This window comes from Danio rerio, chromosome 18 (genome assembly GCF_049306965.1).
Source record: "Danio rerio strain Tuebingen ecotype United States chromosome 18, GRCz12tu, whole genome shotgun sequence".
Taxonomy (NCBI): Eukaryota; Metazoa; Chordata; class Actinopteri; order Cypriniformes; family Danionidae; genus Danio; species Danio rerio.
Window position 1 is genome coordinate 38,879,617 of NC_133193.1, and position 19,787 is coordinate 38,899,403.

Genomic DNA, 19,787 nt, shown 5'->3' on the forward strand with positions numbered 1-19,787 from the left:
GCTAATAATTTTGACCTTAAAATGTTTTTTAAAAATTAAAAACTGCTTTTATTCTAGCCAAAATAAAACAAAAAAGACTTTTTCCAAAAGACAAAATATTATTAGACATACTGTGAAAACTTCCTTGCTCTGTGAAGCATCATTTGTGAAATTATTGGGAAAAAATATAAATATTCAAAGGGGGCTAATAATTCTGACTTCAACTGTGTTTGTATTCATTTATTCATTCTTTATTTTTTTCAGCTTAGTCCCTTTATTAATCTGGGGATGTCATAGCAGAATGAACCGCCAACTTATCCAGCACACTTTTACGCATCAGATGCCTTTCCAGCTGCAACCATTACTGGGAAACATTCATTCACATTCATTCACACACATACACAATGGACAATTTAGCTTACCCAATTCACCTGTACCACATGTTTGTGTGTGTGTGTGTGTGTGTGTGTGTGTATCTATATATATATATATATATATATATATATATATATATATATATATATATATATATATATATATATATATATTATTTTATTTTATTTATTTTTTTTTGAGGCAGTGCATAATACATTGTATTGCAAATGACTGTCAATGTATGAATCAACATCAACTACTACAATAAATTTGCTTTAAGTATACCAAACATATTGATATATAATTATCTATCATACATACTGTTTTTCGTGTGCATGTTATAGTCTTTTCTTAGGCCAGTGCGGGTTTCTGTGCGTCCAAACGTAATGAGCAGGAGCGCAGCACAGCGCTGAGCTCATTTGTCTGGCTGTTGTCAGGTGTGAAACTCTCTCTACTGTCACTGGGGATTATTTCAGCCTGTCTGCTCTCAGTGTGCCCGAATAAACAGCATGTGCGCACACATATATGCCACTGCCATACATTCTAATATATGCAGGCTATTTGTGTGTAAATGTGTGTGGGTGAACAGGTTTTTGTGGTTTGAGAAGACATAAAACTGTATAATGACTTGGAAATACTCGCTTATGGTGGTTTACAAAGATATGCCCTGCGTGTTCATAATTCTAAATGCTGCAAAATCATATTTAAATAGGTATGTTGACATTTAAATTTTACAACATGCAGGTTTCCTGTTAATGTTGGTTTTAGGGGTAAGGTAAAGTCATATAACCAAAAGCCTTATACTCATTTCTACAGTATAAAATACATTATGCCAATGGAAAGTCATCGTAAGTCAAATATTAGTCACACACTTATTCACTTACGATGACTTTCCATCAGCTTAATGTATTTTTTTTTCTGTAGAAATTAATACAGTATTAGGCTTTTAGTCCGTGTGTGTGTGTGTTCGTTATTGCCTGCAGTGCAAGGGAGGTCAAATAATATGAATCTCTTTATTACCGCCATCCTCCAGCATATAAGAACATTACCGATTTTCCATATGGATTACTGCTTTAATCAACAAAATAAATGACCTCAACCTTTTTAGATGGCTGATGAGTCGGGTCAGGATGCTACTATATGCGTCATGACATTGACCTTCTGCTGCAGGACGGATTAGAGCTCAAAGTGATCTTTGCACCTTGATGCTTTGCGTGATGCCTGGACTAGGAGTAACCTGCTGGTTTACTAGAATGGTTTAACCTTTTCACAGGTCAGTTTACAATAGCCCCTTTCACACATACAACGTTTTTTACAGAAATTTAACAGTAAATTACCCATGAATCATCTATGAACAGACATTTTTAAAATACTGGAAAATTCATTTAAGCAGTTTTCTGGAATGAGAAGCTGTAATGTTACCCGTAAACTACTTCAACTCTGCTGTGTGTAATTGCAGAAGGAAAATAGGTAGTTGCATGTGCATGTTTAGAACATGCTGATATGAGACATCTACTCCAGGCTAATCAATCAGAAATGATGCATTGTGCTGTTTGCAGAAATAAAAGCCTTTTAATCCTTTGTCCAGACTCATTTAGTTGATGCTTGTTGCAAGCTGCTGTTCAGATAATGCTGCTATTTTCCTTCTTGGTGCCGACTGTGGAAAAATGATCAATAAATTGCTTATGATGTGAGTTTAATTGCAAGTGCTGCTATCAATAGTGTGACTTGCATACAGTATATAAAGAGGAGTGGAATTTACCAAATACAAAACTGGTAGTCTTTCATTCCAAAGAGGGTCTCACAAGCTGCAGCACAAGCATAAACAGTTGAAGTCCGAATTATTAGCCCCTCTGAATTATTAGCCCCCTGTTTATTTCTTCCCAAATTTTTGTTTACCTGAGAGATTTTTTCAACACATTGCAAAACATAATAGTTTTAATAAATTAATTACCATGATGACAGTAAATAATATTTGACTAAATATTATTTCAAGACACTATTATTTAGCTTAAAGGGACATTAGAAGGCTTAACTAGGTTAATTAGGTTAACTAGGCAGGATAGGGTAATTGGGCAAGTTATTGTATTACGATGGTTTGTTCTGTAGACTAAAAAAAAAAATCTAGCTTTAAGTGGCTAATAATTTTGACCTTAAAATGGCTTTAAAAAATTGCTTTTTTCTAGACAAAATAAAACAAGTTAGACTTTCTCCTGAGGAAAAAATATTATCAGAAATACTGTGAAAATTTCCTTGCTCTGTTAAACATCATTTCGGAAATCTTTTAATCGGAGTTGTTTTAAAATTTTCCACCTCCACTTTTCTATATATTTGCAGAACTGTCTATTTCCCTTACACAACTTTGTGTAGCCGTGTGTGTAAACATTATTTATTATTATTTTTATTTTTTTTTTAGTTACAAGTAGCACCTTTGTCTTTGCATCCTGTAGTAACAACATTTTTTTTTGTCCTCTAGTATTTTGGTTTGACAAACTATGTAAAAACCAAAGGTTTGAAACAAAAATTAAACCTTCAACAACTAAATAAATAAATAAACTTTTTTACAAATACAACCAGGCTAGAGGTTGTTTATTTTATCACATCTGCCTGTGTGAACAGTGCATTTTTTAATTTATAGATATAGTTGTGTCTGGGGAGAGGGAAGTCTGGGGATCTCTCCTGAGACTGCTGCCCCCATGCCGAGGCCCTGGAAAATAAGGTAGAAAATATATGAATCAATGAAGATAGATGTTCCGGCAATTTAACTTTATTACTGTGCTAAAGGGGTTAAAAGTCTTGGAGTGAGTTTTTATAATAGCTTTAGAGGCCTTTCCCATATCACATTTGAAACTTTGTGGAAAAACAAGGTACATTGTCCTTTACCAATTTCAACACATTTCTGAACTTCTGTTCCCATGGTGTCTGTAGTTGCTAAGCTATCATCAGCCATTCTTTTAGAATCCACCATTGACAAATCCTTGCTGAAGCACTGATAAAAGTTAGTAACACTTTATTTTAATGGTCCATTTGAGTATTAGTAGACTGTCTGCTTAATATCTGTTGATACTGCTCCTTCATCAGACATTTAACTGACCATAAGAAACTTTGCATGTACATGTCAACCTATACACTAACAATAACCCCAACTTAACAGTCTACTTACAGTCTAATGAGAATTAGTTGGCATGTAGATGCAATGTAACTTAAGTTCAACAAATAGACCATCAAAATACAGTGACCTAAAAGTTTTATTTATGAAGGAAATTAAAAAGTGTGCTCAGCGATTGTTTGAGGTAATTATTTATTTTTCTTTGACTTAATCACTTCATTTATCAGTAGTCACCACAGTGGACTGAATTGCCAACTTATCCAGCATATGTTTTATGCAGTGAATGCCCTTCCAGCTGCAACCAAGCACTGGAAAACACCCATACACACTCTCACATTCACACACATACACTACGACTATCATGTGTATTTAGTGTACTTACCCAATTCACCTATAGTGCATGTCTTAGGACTGTGGGGTAAACCGTAAAACCCAGAGGAAACCCACACGAACGCGGGGAGAACATGCAAAATCCACACAGAAATGCCAACTGACCCAGCTGAGGCTCAAACAAGTGACCTCTTGCTGTGAGGCAACAGTGCTAACCACTAAGCCTTCGCGCCACACTGAAGTAATCAATCTATTGTTATCACTGAAATGTTACAGTGCATCCGGAAAGCATTCATATCGCTTCACTTTTTCCTCATTTTTTTTAATGTTACAGCCTATTGCAAAATGGATTAAATTAATTTATTTCCTCAAAATTCAATATACAATATCCCCAAATGACAACGTGAAAAAAAGTTTTTGAAATTGTTGCAAATTTATTAAAAATAAAAAACCTGAAACATCACTTGTACATAAGTATTCACAGCCTTTGCCATGAAGCTTTAAATTGAGCTCAGTTACATTCTGTTTCCACTGAGCATTGTTGAGATGTATTAGCAGCTTAACTGGAGTTCACCTGTGGTAAAAATTAGTTGATTGGACATGATTTAAAAAGGCATACACCTATGTATATAAGGTCCCAGGGTTGACAGTGCATGAACCAAGCACAAACCAAGCATGAAGACAAATGAATTGTCTGTAGACTTCCAAGACAGGATTGTCACAAGGCACAAGGCTGGGGAAGGTTACAGGACAATTTCTGCTGCTCTGAAAGTTCTAATGAGCGCAGTGGCCTCCATCATCCGTAAGTGGAAGATGATTGGAACCCCCAGTACTCTAAAGCTAAAGCTTTAAAGCAGTCTAAAGCTGGCCGGTCATCTAAGCTCAGTAATCGGGGGAGAAGGGCCTTAGTCAGGGAGGTTATCAATAACCCGATGGTCACTCTGTCTGACCTCCAGCATTCTTCTATGGAGAGAGGATAACCTTACAGAAGGACAACCATCTGTGCAGCAATCCACCAATCAGGCATGCATGGTAGAGTGGGCAGACGGAAGCCACTCCCCACCTGGAATTTGCCAAAAGGCATCTATAAGCCTTGGTTTAGCCCAGACTTTTATTTCAGTATGATGACTTTTTTCAACTGAAATGGAAGTTAGAGAAGCAGGGTTTGTTATTGTGCTCATGCTTTCATATTTCCCTTGTAAAAATTATAGATGCCAGGGGAGGCGTAGCATAGCATATGTCATCCAAGTCATCAAAGTGATGTCATTAGAGAATGACTGCCATTCCAGAGCAGAAGCCAATAGTTAGATTTTACTGAAGATTACCAAAAACAAACTGTTTTCAGTGGAGTACCTTGAAAAGACTAATTGTCCTGTAAAAATATTGCAGTAGAATCGAAAAAAAGTGTCAGTGACTTGACATTCTTTTCAAAAGCATCTAAAAATGAATACAAATACATGACAATGATTATAACTGTATGCAACAACATCTCATTCTGAATATGTAGCCCTATATACGTTTCTGAAGATTGCGAATTATGAGCTACGTATGGCTGCATTTCGTCTTTAAATCGAACAATACAGGGCGGTACAATGTCTTTCCTTTTCACGCTTACCAGCTAACCACTTACCTGCATGAGGACAGCTTTTCTGATGTTACCAGTTTGTTCAGTAGCTCGACACATACGCCTGAGGGCTTGAGATGCACTCGCAAGAGATATTTGAGTTCTGAAAAAGCGTACACAGCGACCTCTGGCGGATTCATGAAAACAAAAACTGCAAAAAAATGTAGCTCCTTAGGCGTACTTTGCGCTCTCCAAAAATGTATATAGGGGTACGTAATCAGAATTTGCCTGGGTTGGTATGCAAAGCCAATATTTACGGGCATCATTTTGTGAAAAAACACATCAATGCCCAATCAGATCAGTAATCAGCCATTTTTATTTTGTTGTTTAATTTCTATAGAGTGTTTTAACAAAGTTGTGCTTTCAAAATTTACATAAAGGCTATACATTTTTTTTTCTAAAATCTTACAATTTGAAACTCACTTTTAAATGTTTGCTTTTTCAGATCTCCTAAAAATGTACATAAAAATTAACACAACACCTAAAAAATACATTTCTATTTTTAGTTTAAAATGGTGTTGTGTTCTGTTCAAATTCTTGTGTACTCATCACATCACATACATCACATCTTTTCACAGAAGTCACCTCAGTCTATCTTTCACTCTGCAAATGTGTACGTTCACTGTATATGTATTGGCTCGTTCTGTTTTTGTTTCCCCCTATTAATGCAGACCTCTGACCGACCTCAACCTCTTCATCTGTCTGCCCTTGTCCTCCCAATTTGTGTGTGAGGTAAATGGTGAGTGTATTTGTTGTCAGCCAGGGTGCAGCGAGCAAGAGGAAAGGCTATTGATCCATGCTGACCATACACTCAACCAAACAGCTGTCGTCCTGACAGCACAAGACAAATGAAGCATCAGATTCACCGTGCTGAATGACCTATTCCCGTCAACACACATGAAAGACTGGAATGGTGGAGGGAGGGGGGAGAGAGAGCGCACCTCATGAAACACCACGCATAAGCCTAGAGGATTTTTATTGATTACTAATGTCCATCCCTTGCTCTCAGCTTTATCCCAGTCGGGTCCCCTGAGGTCCATCGTATTAATGTTAAAATCCAGGACAGAACAAATTGTTGTTGTTTTTTTTTCTCCTCCATGTACTGAATGGAAATCTAAATTTCACAAAAACAATGTCTAGATATGGGTCAGGGGGTGAAAACAACATGAAGAGCTTACTGCCTCGGATTAAACAATTCTGCTTGGATTTACTATAGAGTTCACATTAATAACGCAGTACAGGACTGTTCACTTGTCTACATCAGCTCCAAATTAAAGCTGAGTTTTTTTATTTTTAGGGTACAAAACTGGAAATTGAATGTTAATTGTGAGAATTTGAGTTTGCAAGCATAGTGTGGTAAAATATCTGTTGACCAGGGTTCAAGTTTGAACACATCAAACACCTAATTAGAGTAATAATAGTCATTGTTACTCATCAGTTAGCTGGTAAAATAATTTTAGCAATGCAAGAGAATCACAAATTATCATCTCACTCTGACTGCTTTGTAATTATACAAATATTTTCTTTATTGGTTTGTCTAGAAACAAAAAGTTAATAAAAAAATCATTGTTACTAAAATATTGTGCAATCATGTGACTCCTTTGGAGTCTTTTCAAACTATTTTATATTTAAAAGACATCTAACAGACAACAGACAAACAAGGCTACATTTTGTCTGTCAATGAGAATCTAACAGACATCTAACAGTAGACTTGTCAACAAAAAGACAAGAATGAATGACTACACATGTGAAGTCTGTCCAATCAGTCTATTTGATGACTAGTCTATTTCTGGACTATAGCTAGACACCTATAGGATTTTCAGTGGAGGCTCAATTTTTGCAGTGTTTTAGCCAAGACAATTTTTTTTCTTGGAGCACCTATACCTGAGACTGATGTGTAAGCTTTTAATGTGGATTTTGTTTGCCTGAAAACAAAGCCATCATGATGGCTAAAACCCTCATATGAAAGAAGAAAAATGTTGTGTTAACCCTGACAGTGCGTATTATCAAAAATCATTCATTTTCTTTTCGGCTTAGTCCCTTTATTTATCAGGGGTCGCTGCAGCAGAATGAACCAAATTTGTTTTGCGCAGCGGATGCCCTTCCAGCTGCAACCCAACACTGGGAAACACCCACACACTCACATACACTACGACCAATTTAGCATATCCAATTCACCTGTACCGCATGTCTTTGGACAGTGGGGCAAATCGGAGCACCCGGAGGAAACCCACGTGCAAACTACCCACAGAAATGCAAGCTGATCCAGACGGGGCCCGAACCAGCAACCTTCTTGCTGTGAGGCTATTGTGCTTTACACTGCGCCATGGTGCTTATATTATGAACAACTAAGCTATATTTGATATATTTTATTTTCATTCATTCATTTTCCTTCAGCTGAGTCTCTGTTTCAGAGGTTGCCACAGCGGAATTAACTGTTCACTATCCCAGCATATGTTTTACACAGTGGATGCCCTTTTCAGCAACCCAGTATTGTGAAACATCCACACACTCTCAATCACACACACACACACACACACAGTTCATCGAATTCACCTATAGCGCATTTCTTTGGACTGTGGGGTTAAAACGGAGTACCCAGAGGAATTCCACACAAACATGGGAAGAACATGCAAACTCCACACAGAAATGACAACTGGCCCAACTGACTTGACCCAGCAACCTTCTTGTTGTGAAGTGACAGTGCAAGCCACTGTACTGCCGCTATATTTTATTTTCATTTCATTTCATTTTCTTGTCGGCTTATTCCCTTTATTAATCGGGGGTCGCCACAGCGGAATGAACCGCCAACTTATCCAGCAAGTTTTTACGCAGCGGATGCCCTTCCAGCCGCAACCCATCTCTGGGAAACATCCACACATCATACACTACAGACAATTTAGCCTACCCAATTTACCTGTACCGCATGTCTTTGGACTGTGGGGGAAACCGGAGTACCCGGAGGAAACCCACGCGAACGCAGGGAGAACATGCAAACTCCACACAGAAACTCCAACTGAGCCGAGGTTCGAACCTGCAAGCCAGCGACCTTCTTGCTGTGAGGCAAACGTGCTACCCACTGCGCCACTGCATTGAATATTTTATTTTGTTTATATTTATTTATTCTATTATTGAAGGCATAATGAAGTTACAATTTGCATGCCCCTATACATTACCCTGATCAAAACAGGTAGTGATTGCTATAGTAATCACTAAATCTTGCAATGGAGTCCAGACATTGTGTTGTCAAGCAACTCTAAAGTTTACTTTGTTATTTTACACATACATTAAAGATCAACATGCACTGTTTCAAAGTATTCTTCATTTGATTTATACCCATATACAGGTTTTCAATGAATGCCCACAGCAACAAAAAATATGTATCTCCATCTGTCACCCATGGGTAAAAACTCTATAATGACACTGCATTATGGCATGCTAGAGTACATTCTATGTAGGCATGCATTGTTGCTATAGCTTGTGCACGTTCCAGTCAGTGCGGTTTGTTTCAATCAGTGCATAAGTTCTTTTTTTATTGATTTTGAATCAATGCATCAAGACAGCTATCACCTTGTGGATGAACTAATTGCTGGGAAAAGATTTTATTGACATAAGTGACTCGTTTGCAAAAACAAAATCTGGTACCTGTGTACATGCTATTATGATGACAACCTTTGCCACATGCACCGTATATTGATTGTGCATGTACGGTAAAAAAGTGTTGAGTTATGCATGACTACAGGCCTCACAGCAAATACCTCTATTTAGATTTCCTTTGTTCTTTTTCCTTTCAGTTCTTTTTTGGAAATAACTGGTCTTTACCTGCAGTTGATTAAAAGCTGCACATGCAATAAAGATCTGTTTATGTTGTCAAGGTTGAAATACTATTTCAAAGTAATCTCACTCAGTCATTCATTATCGGCAGTCACCTCAACAGAATAGGCATGACCAATCCCTCTTACACAGATAAAGCAACACATTATAACACCCTGTCTAATATACTGGTGTTCTGATATTGCCAAAATAGCACTGACCCACTGAGGCATGGGATTTAAAAGCCCCCTGAAGGTGTACGTCAGTCTCTGGCACCACATTAGCAACAGATCCTTAAGGTTCTGTATGTTGTGAGATGCTATGGGTTGAACTTGTTGGTCCAGTTCATCCTACAACAACTTAAATGAATTGAGATCTGAGGAATTTTAACCCCAGGGCAACACCTTCAACTCTATATTCACATTCATCATTATATTCTTTAAACCAACGGTTCCCAACAAGGGGGTCCCAGCCCACAAGGGGGCCTCAGCGAGCTTTGTGGGGGGTCGCGTCATATTTAAAAAAATTCCTAGCAGTGGACAATTAGGAGAATGATCGTGTTGCCTTAGTTCATTTTATCCCTTAGCTCAGTGGTCCTCAACCATCGTTCTGTGGATCAATTGGTACCAGGCTGCACAATAAATCATTAATTACTTAAGTTTTATTATTTTAGTCTGAATGATATTTTATTTTGAAAAATGACCGTATTCTCTTGCTTACATCTTGGTCACTTTAGAGCTCAAATTTAACCAAAAAGCAGCAAAATGAGTATGAAACAGACGTCTTTAGTAAGTTTCTTTGCCAAGGGGAAAAGGCCAAGTGAAGGAACTGCCAATGAATGGATCCGCAACCGATTTGTCAACAAATAAGGTGAATCCAGCATGTCTGTGCAAGAAGATCAACTGATGGAGATCCCATGTGACGGCGGCCTTTTAGGAGCCATTCGCATATCGTGTGTTTCTAGAATCTGCACGAGATTGTTATTTCCAATGGACGTGCGTGGTTTGCGCGCACAAGGGGCCTGACACGCTTGCACCAATGAACCCCGGGCCGAGAGCGCACCGCAAGTCACGTGACAAGAATTGACCAATCAGCTTCAGCTGTAATGGAATATTCACATTTCGGTAAGATAATTTTTCTCAGATAAACACAGTTCACACCAACACTGCAGTGCTTTATACTTTTCTCCATAATTAAAACTTGTATTAGAGAGACAGCAATGTTTTTTTTAGCTTGTCATCCTCTGAGAAAACGGTTAATGGTCGCCTCCCTGCTGAAAAATCCAGCTTAAACCAGCCTAGGCTGGTTGGCTGGTTTTAGCTGGTTGACCAGCCTGGTTTTAGAGGGGTTTTGGCCATTTTCAGGCTGGTTTCCAGCCATTTCCAGCCTGGTCTTAGCTGGTCAGGCTGGAAAATGACCAGCCAAATCCAGCTAAAACCAGCTTGACCAGCCTGGTTTAAGCTGGATATAGCTGGTTTTGGCTGGACTCCCAGCTTGGCTAGGCTGGTCAAGCTGGTTTTAGCTGGTCATCTCCCAGCCTGACCAGCTAAGACCAGGCTGGAAATGGCTGGAAACCAGCCTGAAAGTGGCCAAAACCCCTCTAAAACCAGCCTGGTCGACCAGCTAAAACCAACCAACCAGCCTAGGCTGGTTTAGGCTGGATTTTTCAGCAGGGCTAGCAACCTACGAAACATCGAACATTTTTTGTCATCACTACTGCAAACTTTTATGAGCAGTAATATCATTAAATGTAGACGGAGGGCTCAAAATATTTACCATATTTACAATATAAGGGAAAAAAGAGGCAAAAAAAGGTTGGGAACCACTGCTTTAAACAACTCCTGACCAATGCATGCAGTTTGTCAGGACAAATTATGTAGCTAAAAGAGGCCACTTCCCCTAGGGTAAACTATTGTCATAAGGAGGTGTACTAGTGTTTAAGTAGGTAACACATGTCACATCTATGTTCACTGGAATGACTGGACAGGCTTGTCCTTATCCCACAGTGTATACTAGTGCCATCACTTACCCAAATAAATGGTGCACACATAGACATCTGTCTATGTGATGTAGAAGTAAATGGGACTTGTCAGACCAGGCAACCTTCCAATGGCAACAATTGCGTGCCCATTATAGCTGCTTTTGTTGTGAATAGCGGCCATCATTAACACTCTGACTGGACTATGGCTATGCAGTCCCATATCCTCCTAAATCCATCATTATATTTATATTTTGTGTATTGTGCCACAATAGACCTTCTGTTGGCACAAAGGATATAGCCTTGGAATAGCAATGATGGGTTTTAGTTGCACGAAACCTAAAACAAAACTCCCACAACTGCATTTCAGAGATATGCTGACTCGTTGCCTTGCCATAGCAATTTGACTATTGTCAGAGTTGTTCAGATCTTTATTCTTGTCCGTTTCTCATCCATCCAACATGTTGACTATAAAATATATTGTTTTCTAATCATCTAATTAGCAACTAAGCAGTTGTAGCCTAATTGTTAGAAAGTTAGACTCGTAACCCTAATGTTGTAGGTTGAATATCCAGTACATTCAGTAGTTTTATATGAGGAGAGCGAATGAACACTCTCTCTACCACCTTCAAAATCCACCACTGAGGTGCCCTTGAGCAAGGCACCAAACCATCAACTGCTCCCCGGGCACTGCAGCAAAATTTCTACTATGTGGCATTGTTCGGAGAGCATCAGTGTTTGAGCCCTGTTTGGGCACTAACTCATAAATACACCACATTAAAAAATAATACAGTTTCATCTCCACATTAAAATGTATGTCACCTTGGTCAAGCTTTTATTTCCTCTGCCAACAGTACCCTTACTTGGTAGACATAGTGTGCGCAGGAGTGAAGAGATCAACGTCATTTAAGCTCGAAAAAGGAAGCTATACAAACCATTTACAAATGATATTTTTTGCATACTCAAGTTGCTCATTTCAAAAGCACACACAAATAGAGTTTAGAAGAAGCACCCTTCCTACTCTCCAAGTTGTAAGCTGCGGTCACACTTGACTTTTCTCCCCATAGACTTCCATTCATACGCACGCGAATGCGTCAGACCGGAAACGCAGGCATCAAGTTTTGCAGGTTGCTGTGGTGCAAAGTTCAAGCTTGGTGAACTGTGACCTGCAAAATCCCATCACTTGACTGCATGAGACCAATCGAGGATCAAAACATGAACTCTCTAGACAGAAATTTAAAACATGGAGCAATTACTCGCTTTTTTGATGCCTAACAATCTTGTTTATTCCCACCTGTTTTTGCAGCGCTGTACGGCAGAATTTCGCATTATCAAACTCTAGTGTGACCACAGCTTTAAACGCGACAAGTGAACAACACTATAAACAGCGATGCAGGACATACAGCAGATCCTGTTCTTTCTTCTCGGCACGCAGCTGTTTGTCACAAGAAGACAACAAGCTTTGTTTGAACTCAGTTACTGCATATGAAATTGCATACTTCCATACTATATATGTACACTAAAATCAGTAAGCGAGCCAAGTAGTATGTCTGAATTCATAGAATTCAAAAATAAGTACCCTGATGAGATTTTGAAGTGTAAATCAGATGCAAGCTACGCTATCCCATGATGCCCCACGAGAAAATTCATGAATGGGAGTGAAGCAACACAACTCATGCAGGTAGGTCACGTGATCATGACAAAATGGCGGATGTAGTACGCCCAGGTTCTATTCACACTGCTCACATTCATACTGTATGAGCTTAATTTTCTAACAGCTGAGTACATTTAAATTCAATTGCAGTACCTACTGAGTAGTAGGTGGTTTCAGACACAGCCAGTGTCTTGTTTTGGCTGTATATTTAAAAATGCCGCTTACTATGTTGTCACTTTGCTGATTTGTTGCAGGTGCAAGTGACGATTCTCTGTAAACCAATTAGTGTTCAGCAGTTAGTGTAGCTCAGGGATGAGGAGGGTCGGAGTCCTGCAGGAGTTTAGCTCCAAACCTAATCAAACACACCTGCCTGTAGATTTCTAGTGATCTTGAAGAAACTGAATAGCATGTTCAGGTTGTTTTTGCTTAGTGTTAAAGCAAAACTCTGCAGGACAGAGTTTATGCCTGGTCTAGGTCCATACCCTTAAAAAAGCATCCCAAAAAACTGCTTCGGTATAGTTTGCTCTTTTGGATTTTCTGACATTGAAAATGGACATGAATGTGTCCCATAGCCTACTTTCTTGTACTGAAACGTTTTGGTCAGTGCTTAATTTGTAAATGGATAATTTCTGGAACAAAACCAGGAAATAAAAGTTACCGTGACCGACGTTCACCACACAATTTCAGTTTTCCCAGAACATAACTTTAGTAAGCGGTTAATACAAAAACAATATATATAGCAAATGTCTGAATTCTCTTTAATTATTTTGTGTAATATAACATTATGGGTCAACAATGGCTAAAAAACAAACAAACAAACATGTAGCTACAAACACAAATCGTATGAAACATCAATTTTCAGTTTACTAACACCACTGACATTTAATTCACTTCACTATTATGTGCCAAGCGACAATTACTCACTCTGGCAGCGTCCGAAACTGCCTACTACTCAGTAGGTACTGCATTTGAATTTAAACGTACCACTCCATTAGAAAAGTATGTTCTATACAGTATGAATGTGAAAAGTATGAATGGAATTCGGACGTACTACATCTTCCATTTTGTCATAGTCACGTGACCTATCTGCCTCAGTTGAGCCGTTCCACTCTCATTCATGAATTCTCTTGTGGGGCATTATGGGATAGTGCAGCGTGCATGGGATGCGCACTTCAGAATCGCACCAAAAGTAGTAAGTCATCCGGGTACTTCACACATACTGGGCCCTATCGGCACAGAGTTTCGCCTCGCTTATGCACTACTTAATACGCACAAGAGAGCAATAGGCAAATATCTTTACATATGAAAAAATTTAAACATTAAGGATATATATATAGGATATAATAAGAATAGATATAGGATATAAATATAAAGGATTAAAATATTACAAAACATATTATTTTCGAGCCTACATAAATATGAAAAATCACTGCTTTTACGTCTTCTTCATCTCGGGAGGCTTTTTCAGTTCACTTTTGTATAATGTTATTATTATTAGCAGTATTATTTATTATATCCATATTTATATTTGTTTTATTAAAAATAAGTTTAGATTTGCCCACCTGTCAGGTTTTAGACCATAAGGGGCACAGCATGTGTTTTAGGATAAAACTCAGGTTTTTGAGCACATTTTGTTATTATTGTTCATTTATTCGTTTGCTGGAAATTATAACTGAATTTAGAAATAGTTTTGAAACAAATATTTGCGCTTAACAAACAAAATTATTCATTTATAGACTAATTGATATCTGTGCGTAAAGGTTTCCCTATCCAAGAGCGAATGTGAAAGTAGTTCCATTATCTCTCACTCTCACGCAGTAGATGCTCTGTTTAACAGTTTTCTGTTAAAAAAAAACTGTTAACTGTTAACTGTTTGCTAGTGAAATGCTCATTTTTTCCACTTAGACTTACTTTGCGTCCTGTAAATAGCAAATGCGCTCTTGGCACGATGCAGCTGGGTCTTAAAGGGAATGGGAAATGAGACTCCAATTGGTTTATTCTCAAAACACATCTATAACCCATTAAGAAAATAAACTCAACCCTTTTAGACCATGCGCCATGGCGCTAAGCAGGTTTTCTGGTCCTTAAATTAGCAAAAACACGCTCTGACACACCCTGAAAGCGTTTGCGTCCTGCGTTTTGCGCTCTGCCCATGGACCGTCAAAATAGAGCCCACTGACTTTCAAATTCTATGAATTTGGACATACTGCTCACCTCGCATAATGATTTTAGCATACTATATAGTGTGGAAGTATGCGGTTTCGGACGCAGCCTCTGCTAATCTTTAAGAAGAGCCCACAGTTACCTCTTCAGCCATGTTTTCAGGCTGACTTGATATCACTTTGCTTCTGTCACCTGCTATTCTGATCCATTTGCGCAGTTTCATCTTCTCAAGATCTCTTTTAATCAGGCTCATTATCAGATTTACGCATGGTTTAAAAAAATAATATATGCTTGACTGCCTCTGGCGTATTGAATATACAAATATTAATTATGTAGGCCACCATGCAATTATTTATTTTCACTGCTCACTGTCCACAAAACAATAATCACCAACAATGACAGTGATTGAAAACGTAAGAAAGCTGATTGGTCGAACGAGACTATCTTTATGTGTGTGTGCACGCACACAATCCACACAGCTTTGCTTGCTGTTTTTCACTCTGACTCATCAACATTCTATCTCTCACATATACACATCCAGGTATTCACCAGGCAAAATTAATGCCAAAATACACAAACATCTGACACTTCCAAGAACAGGATCCGGCTCGAATTAAGCACTGGTTCTGCTTAGCAGAAACAAGCCATATATAATTGCTTCTCAATTACAATCTTTGATGACACTTAATAGAGACTGTAAATTGTCACATAATATAGCAGTAGAATATGTAAACAATTACACATTTAAATTCATATATTCCACACTAAAAGGCCATTTAAATAATACTGCATTCTCCTCGACATGGAATCACGATGTAGTTGCATTCATTTACAGAGCTATTTAAGGTTGAATTACAGTAGAACAAACATCTGAAGATAGGAGAAAAATACAAAATGTGCAGAGCTGTGGCCGTGAGGACTAGAAACGAGAACCACTGTGGCTTTATTATCAGCAGGAACGATGCTCCTCCAGGCAACCTCATGCCAACCTGCCAACTGCTCTGACGCTTCCTCCCAAGGTAAAGAAAATAGAAAATAACATAGTGCATGAGAGAGAGAGAGAGAGATAGAGAGGAGACACACTGATGTGTTTCCAGTAGCATGAATGCACTGTACCTACAAACACGCCACCAAAGACCATCAGGCTTTAGGACCCTGTGAAACACTGATGCTCTACCGACAAGAGCAGGAGAGAGGGAGAAGCGTGGGGGGTGGAGTGGAGCGCAAAAAGACAGTAGATGAGGAAAAGAGAGATGTGGAGAGAGAAGAGGAGAGGAAGATGTAAGGTGCCGCTTCACTGCTGTACTTTAAGAAGTCTCGCCAGGGGGACTTAGAAGAGCACTGCTGGTATAAATACCCAGCATAAACAGGATTAAAAGAGCAACTACTGACTCCATCAGAGAAGTGTGAAGTGAGAGAGACAGGCAGAGAGAGAGGGAGAGAGAGAGAATAAAGTGTAAGCATCAGCTTCAGCAGTGTGTCTCCAGCTTGCTTTACTACAACACTCAACTTGGAAGACAAGAGCTGTCACTTTTCAAACGGCTTCAAGTGAACTCTTTCAGTCTAACATCATTCCATCTCTCTATCTCTACACTAGAAAAAAAATAGACTGATATGGAGAATATGTAGTGGTGCTGAAGTTCAGTGTGGGATTCCTCTGCTTTGCTTCACTCAGTTCAGGAGCGCTGGGAGACACACACAAACAGACTTCACGGACTCAAGAGTTCAGCATCAGATTAAAAAGGTAGGCTTTCCTCTCATATTTTGTGATAATCTTAATACTATTTATATTATAATATATAAAATAATGTTTATTTTTACTTGCTACTTCTACAATACTTAAATAGGAAAATGAGTCAATAGACGATTGTTTATAGATTATTAAAATGTATGACTTTAAATACTGAAACTGGACCTGTAGTGTCTGGTATATTTATAGCATTCTGTTCGTCTATGGCTGCTTTGGATGCATATTTAATCTTTGTTTGCATTATTTTTGAATCCATAATATGTCATATCACATCCTGGATGAACAGATGTTTGGGGTATTTTCCTATTTTCAATTTTCCTGTGCCGTTGTTGTTCAGACCTCTGACCTCTCCTTGTGCTGCCCAAAAGCAAGATTTCAAGTAAACCTTGTGATTTCCATACACGGATGATTGTTGTGGCTGTGTTGAACGAATTTAATCTGAAATTATTACACCAAACTTCCTTTTGCATTACATGAAATGCTATTTCTGCCAAATCATTACAGGCACAAGATTTGCCTTTATTATTGTGTCACAGATGTTGGAGGTTGTTGTCGTTCAGCAGAACAGAGGCTGGTTTGAGCAAGGACACACTTTCAGCTATTGCAGCAGTGCCTATTAGAGGAAGAGAGACATTTCTATTGTTAGTCATTGTAACTGCAGTCCTCTGTAGTGATTTATGTAGCAGATTCTCCCACAAAGATAGCAGGAATAAATGAATTCTCCTGTTCAGATGTGCAATAAGCCAACTACTCAAAGTAAAATGTATTTCGTATTTAATAAAAAGCATATTTGCTCCCTTCACCCGCTCACAAACCATTAAATTCTGCCTCTACAAATCATACTTCCAGATTACAATGAAGAGGAGATTATTTCATGACATACGGTCGTGTGCGATATTAAAGTCTTTGTGCGCCGCCCTCTCATGCACGAATCTCACTACTAATCTAAACTGTCCTGTAGAAACACACGCACACACAGATATGTGTTAAGTAAATGCATATTTTGAGTAGTTTGCCATTTGTATTTTCCTGGACTAAACAAATAAACAGATGCAATACTAATATTTGTATTTTGTATTTAAAATACTTCATGTCATTTTACTCTCAAATAAAACAAAAACCTTAAATGCCAGGCTTAAAAGCTTACCAAATATATTGTTCTGAGCTAGAAACAAGCAAGGAAGATGACAGTGTGTTAAGTACACCGATTGTAATTAACTCAGGGTGAGGTACGTAGTTAAATAATCTATTCCTCAATTAACCTATTTGTGACCAGCATGTTCTGAATGGTTTATTCCATGCATATAATTATGTTAAAACATGGATAACACAGCTGCACTAGAACTTGTGAATCTGCTCACTGGTTGATCAGTGACAATGCTAGCCATTGTTAGCTAGCTTAAATGAGCTGTTATTTACATTTCTGCTTTTTTAGCAATTAATTGTTATTGCTTTCAACAAAAGAACCATGCTCTTTTGAGAATGCTATGACAGTGTATCATTTTTGACAGATTGGATTAATAAAGAAACAATCATTTAAAAAAATAACTAAAATGTTAGATCACAATTAGCATGTCTTGGCTAATATTCACATACATGCAGTCAATTTTGTCTCAAGTAAACATAAACAGAAGGGAGAAAACAAACAAGAATTATTAAATTAGATCTGTGCATACATCCTAAAGTCACTGCAGCTTCATTTATGTCTTTTGTGCATTTATGGGTATTAATACACTCAAAAATATATTTATGTTTGGTTGTTCAAACTACCTGTTTAAAATGAGCTGAAACAACACAATTCTTGAGATTTTATAGGACCAACTTTTTTTTTATGTTCAATCCACATAAGTTTGTAAAAAGTGTTAAGTTAATTTAATCGATTTCTATTGGGTCAACATGAATGAATTGTATGGAACCCTGCATTTTTTTTTACAGTGTATTACATTTTACTAATGAAAAGAAATGGTGTTTTACTGCATCTCCTTAAACAATTACAAGCATAAATACACCACAGACGATTTCTTAGAAAAACACACATCACTCTTTTAAATTAATAATATGGAATGCTATACAATGAGATACTTGTGAAAATCTCAAAATTTAACCTAAAACAAAACTGTCATTAACAGGAAAAATCAATACAGCCACACAAAAAACAGTGCATAATTTAGTTCATAAATGCCCAAACTAGGGCCACATGGGCCAAAGCTGGCCCATGGTAACCTTTGATTTGGCCAGCCATGTCATCTGAGAATGGTTTAAAGATTTTCATTTCAAATTTAATGTAACCTTATATTTTTTTCTTTTATTGTTAAGCTACAAAAAAGCCATCTGAAATTAAATATTTCAATGTAAATGATAAAAATTAATCAGATTTAGATTAAAATATACGACGTAGTGAGGCAAAGGCAGAGGCAGATTCTACTTGACTAGTGTTTTCATCATTGAATTGTTTTTTGAACACTGTTTTAAATGGAATTGTTTATGTTTTTTATTACAATACGTTCTAATGAAAAAAGTTATACTGCATTAGTTAATATGATTCAAAGTAATGTTTTCTATTTATTTTGTTATATTATGAAATGAATTAGGCAAATCACGCATGGCAAATGGTTTGGTAAATTTATCTTGGGCCCACGGCTATCAATAATATTTGGTTTTTGGCCCTTCGTCTGAAAAAGTTTGACCACCCCTGATTTAGTTTATTTGTTTTGTACCACCTCATTTGAAATCATATGTATTATTATCCTAAAGATATTAGATGATCACACTCGTACAGTATGTTACAGATTATGACTGTTTAAAAAATATGCATTGCAAAAATGTAGAAGTATATAATAAGTATAATAAAATGCATACAATATATTCTCCGTATTCAATAGGAAATGGGTAAAAAAAATCTTTATTTATCTTCTAATTTTTAAAGGGGTGTACTCATTTGATATCCTCGTCTTGTATTCATCTTGTATTTATTTTATTTTTTCAAATTATAAGTTACTTGTATTTTACTGA

General features: G+C 37.6%; 1 protein-coding gene across 5 annotated transcripts in view; it reads left to right on the forward strand.

The window, feature by feature from the left end:
• Nucleotides 1-16,280: 16,280 nt before the first annotated feature.
• The window catches only part of tmem91 (transmembrane protein 91), a 71,136-nt gene continuing 67,629 nt past the window's right edge, over nucleotides 16,281-19,787 (forward strand). For 4 of the 5 annotated variants that reach the window (XM_073930002.1, XM_009293788.5, XM_009293789.5 and 1 more), the window contains exon 1: nucleotides 16,281-16,769. The gene's annotated coding sequence lies outside the window, so the exon portion shown is untranslated. The remainder of the gene's footprint in view (nucleotides 16,770-19,787) is intronic. The other variant, XM_068214926.2, reaches the window with a different exon arrangement.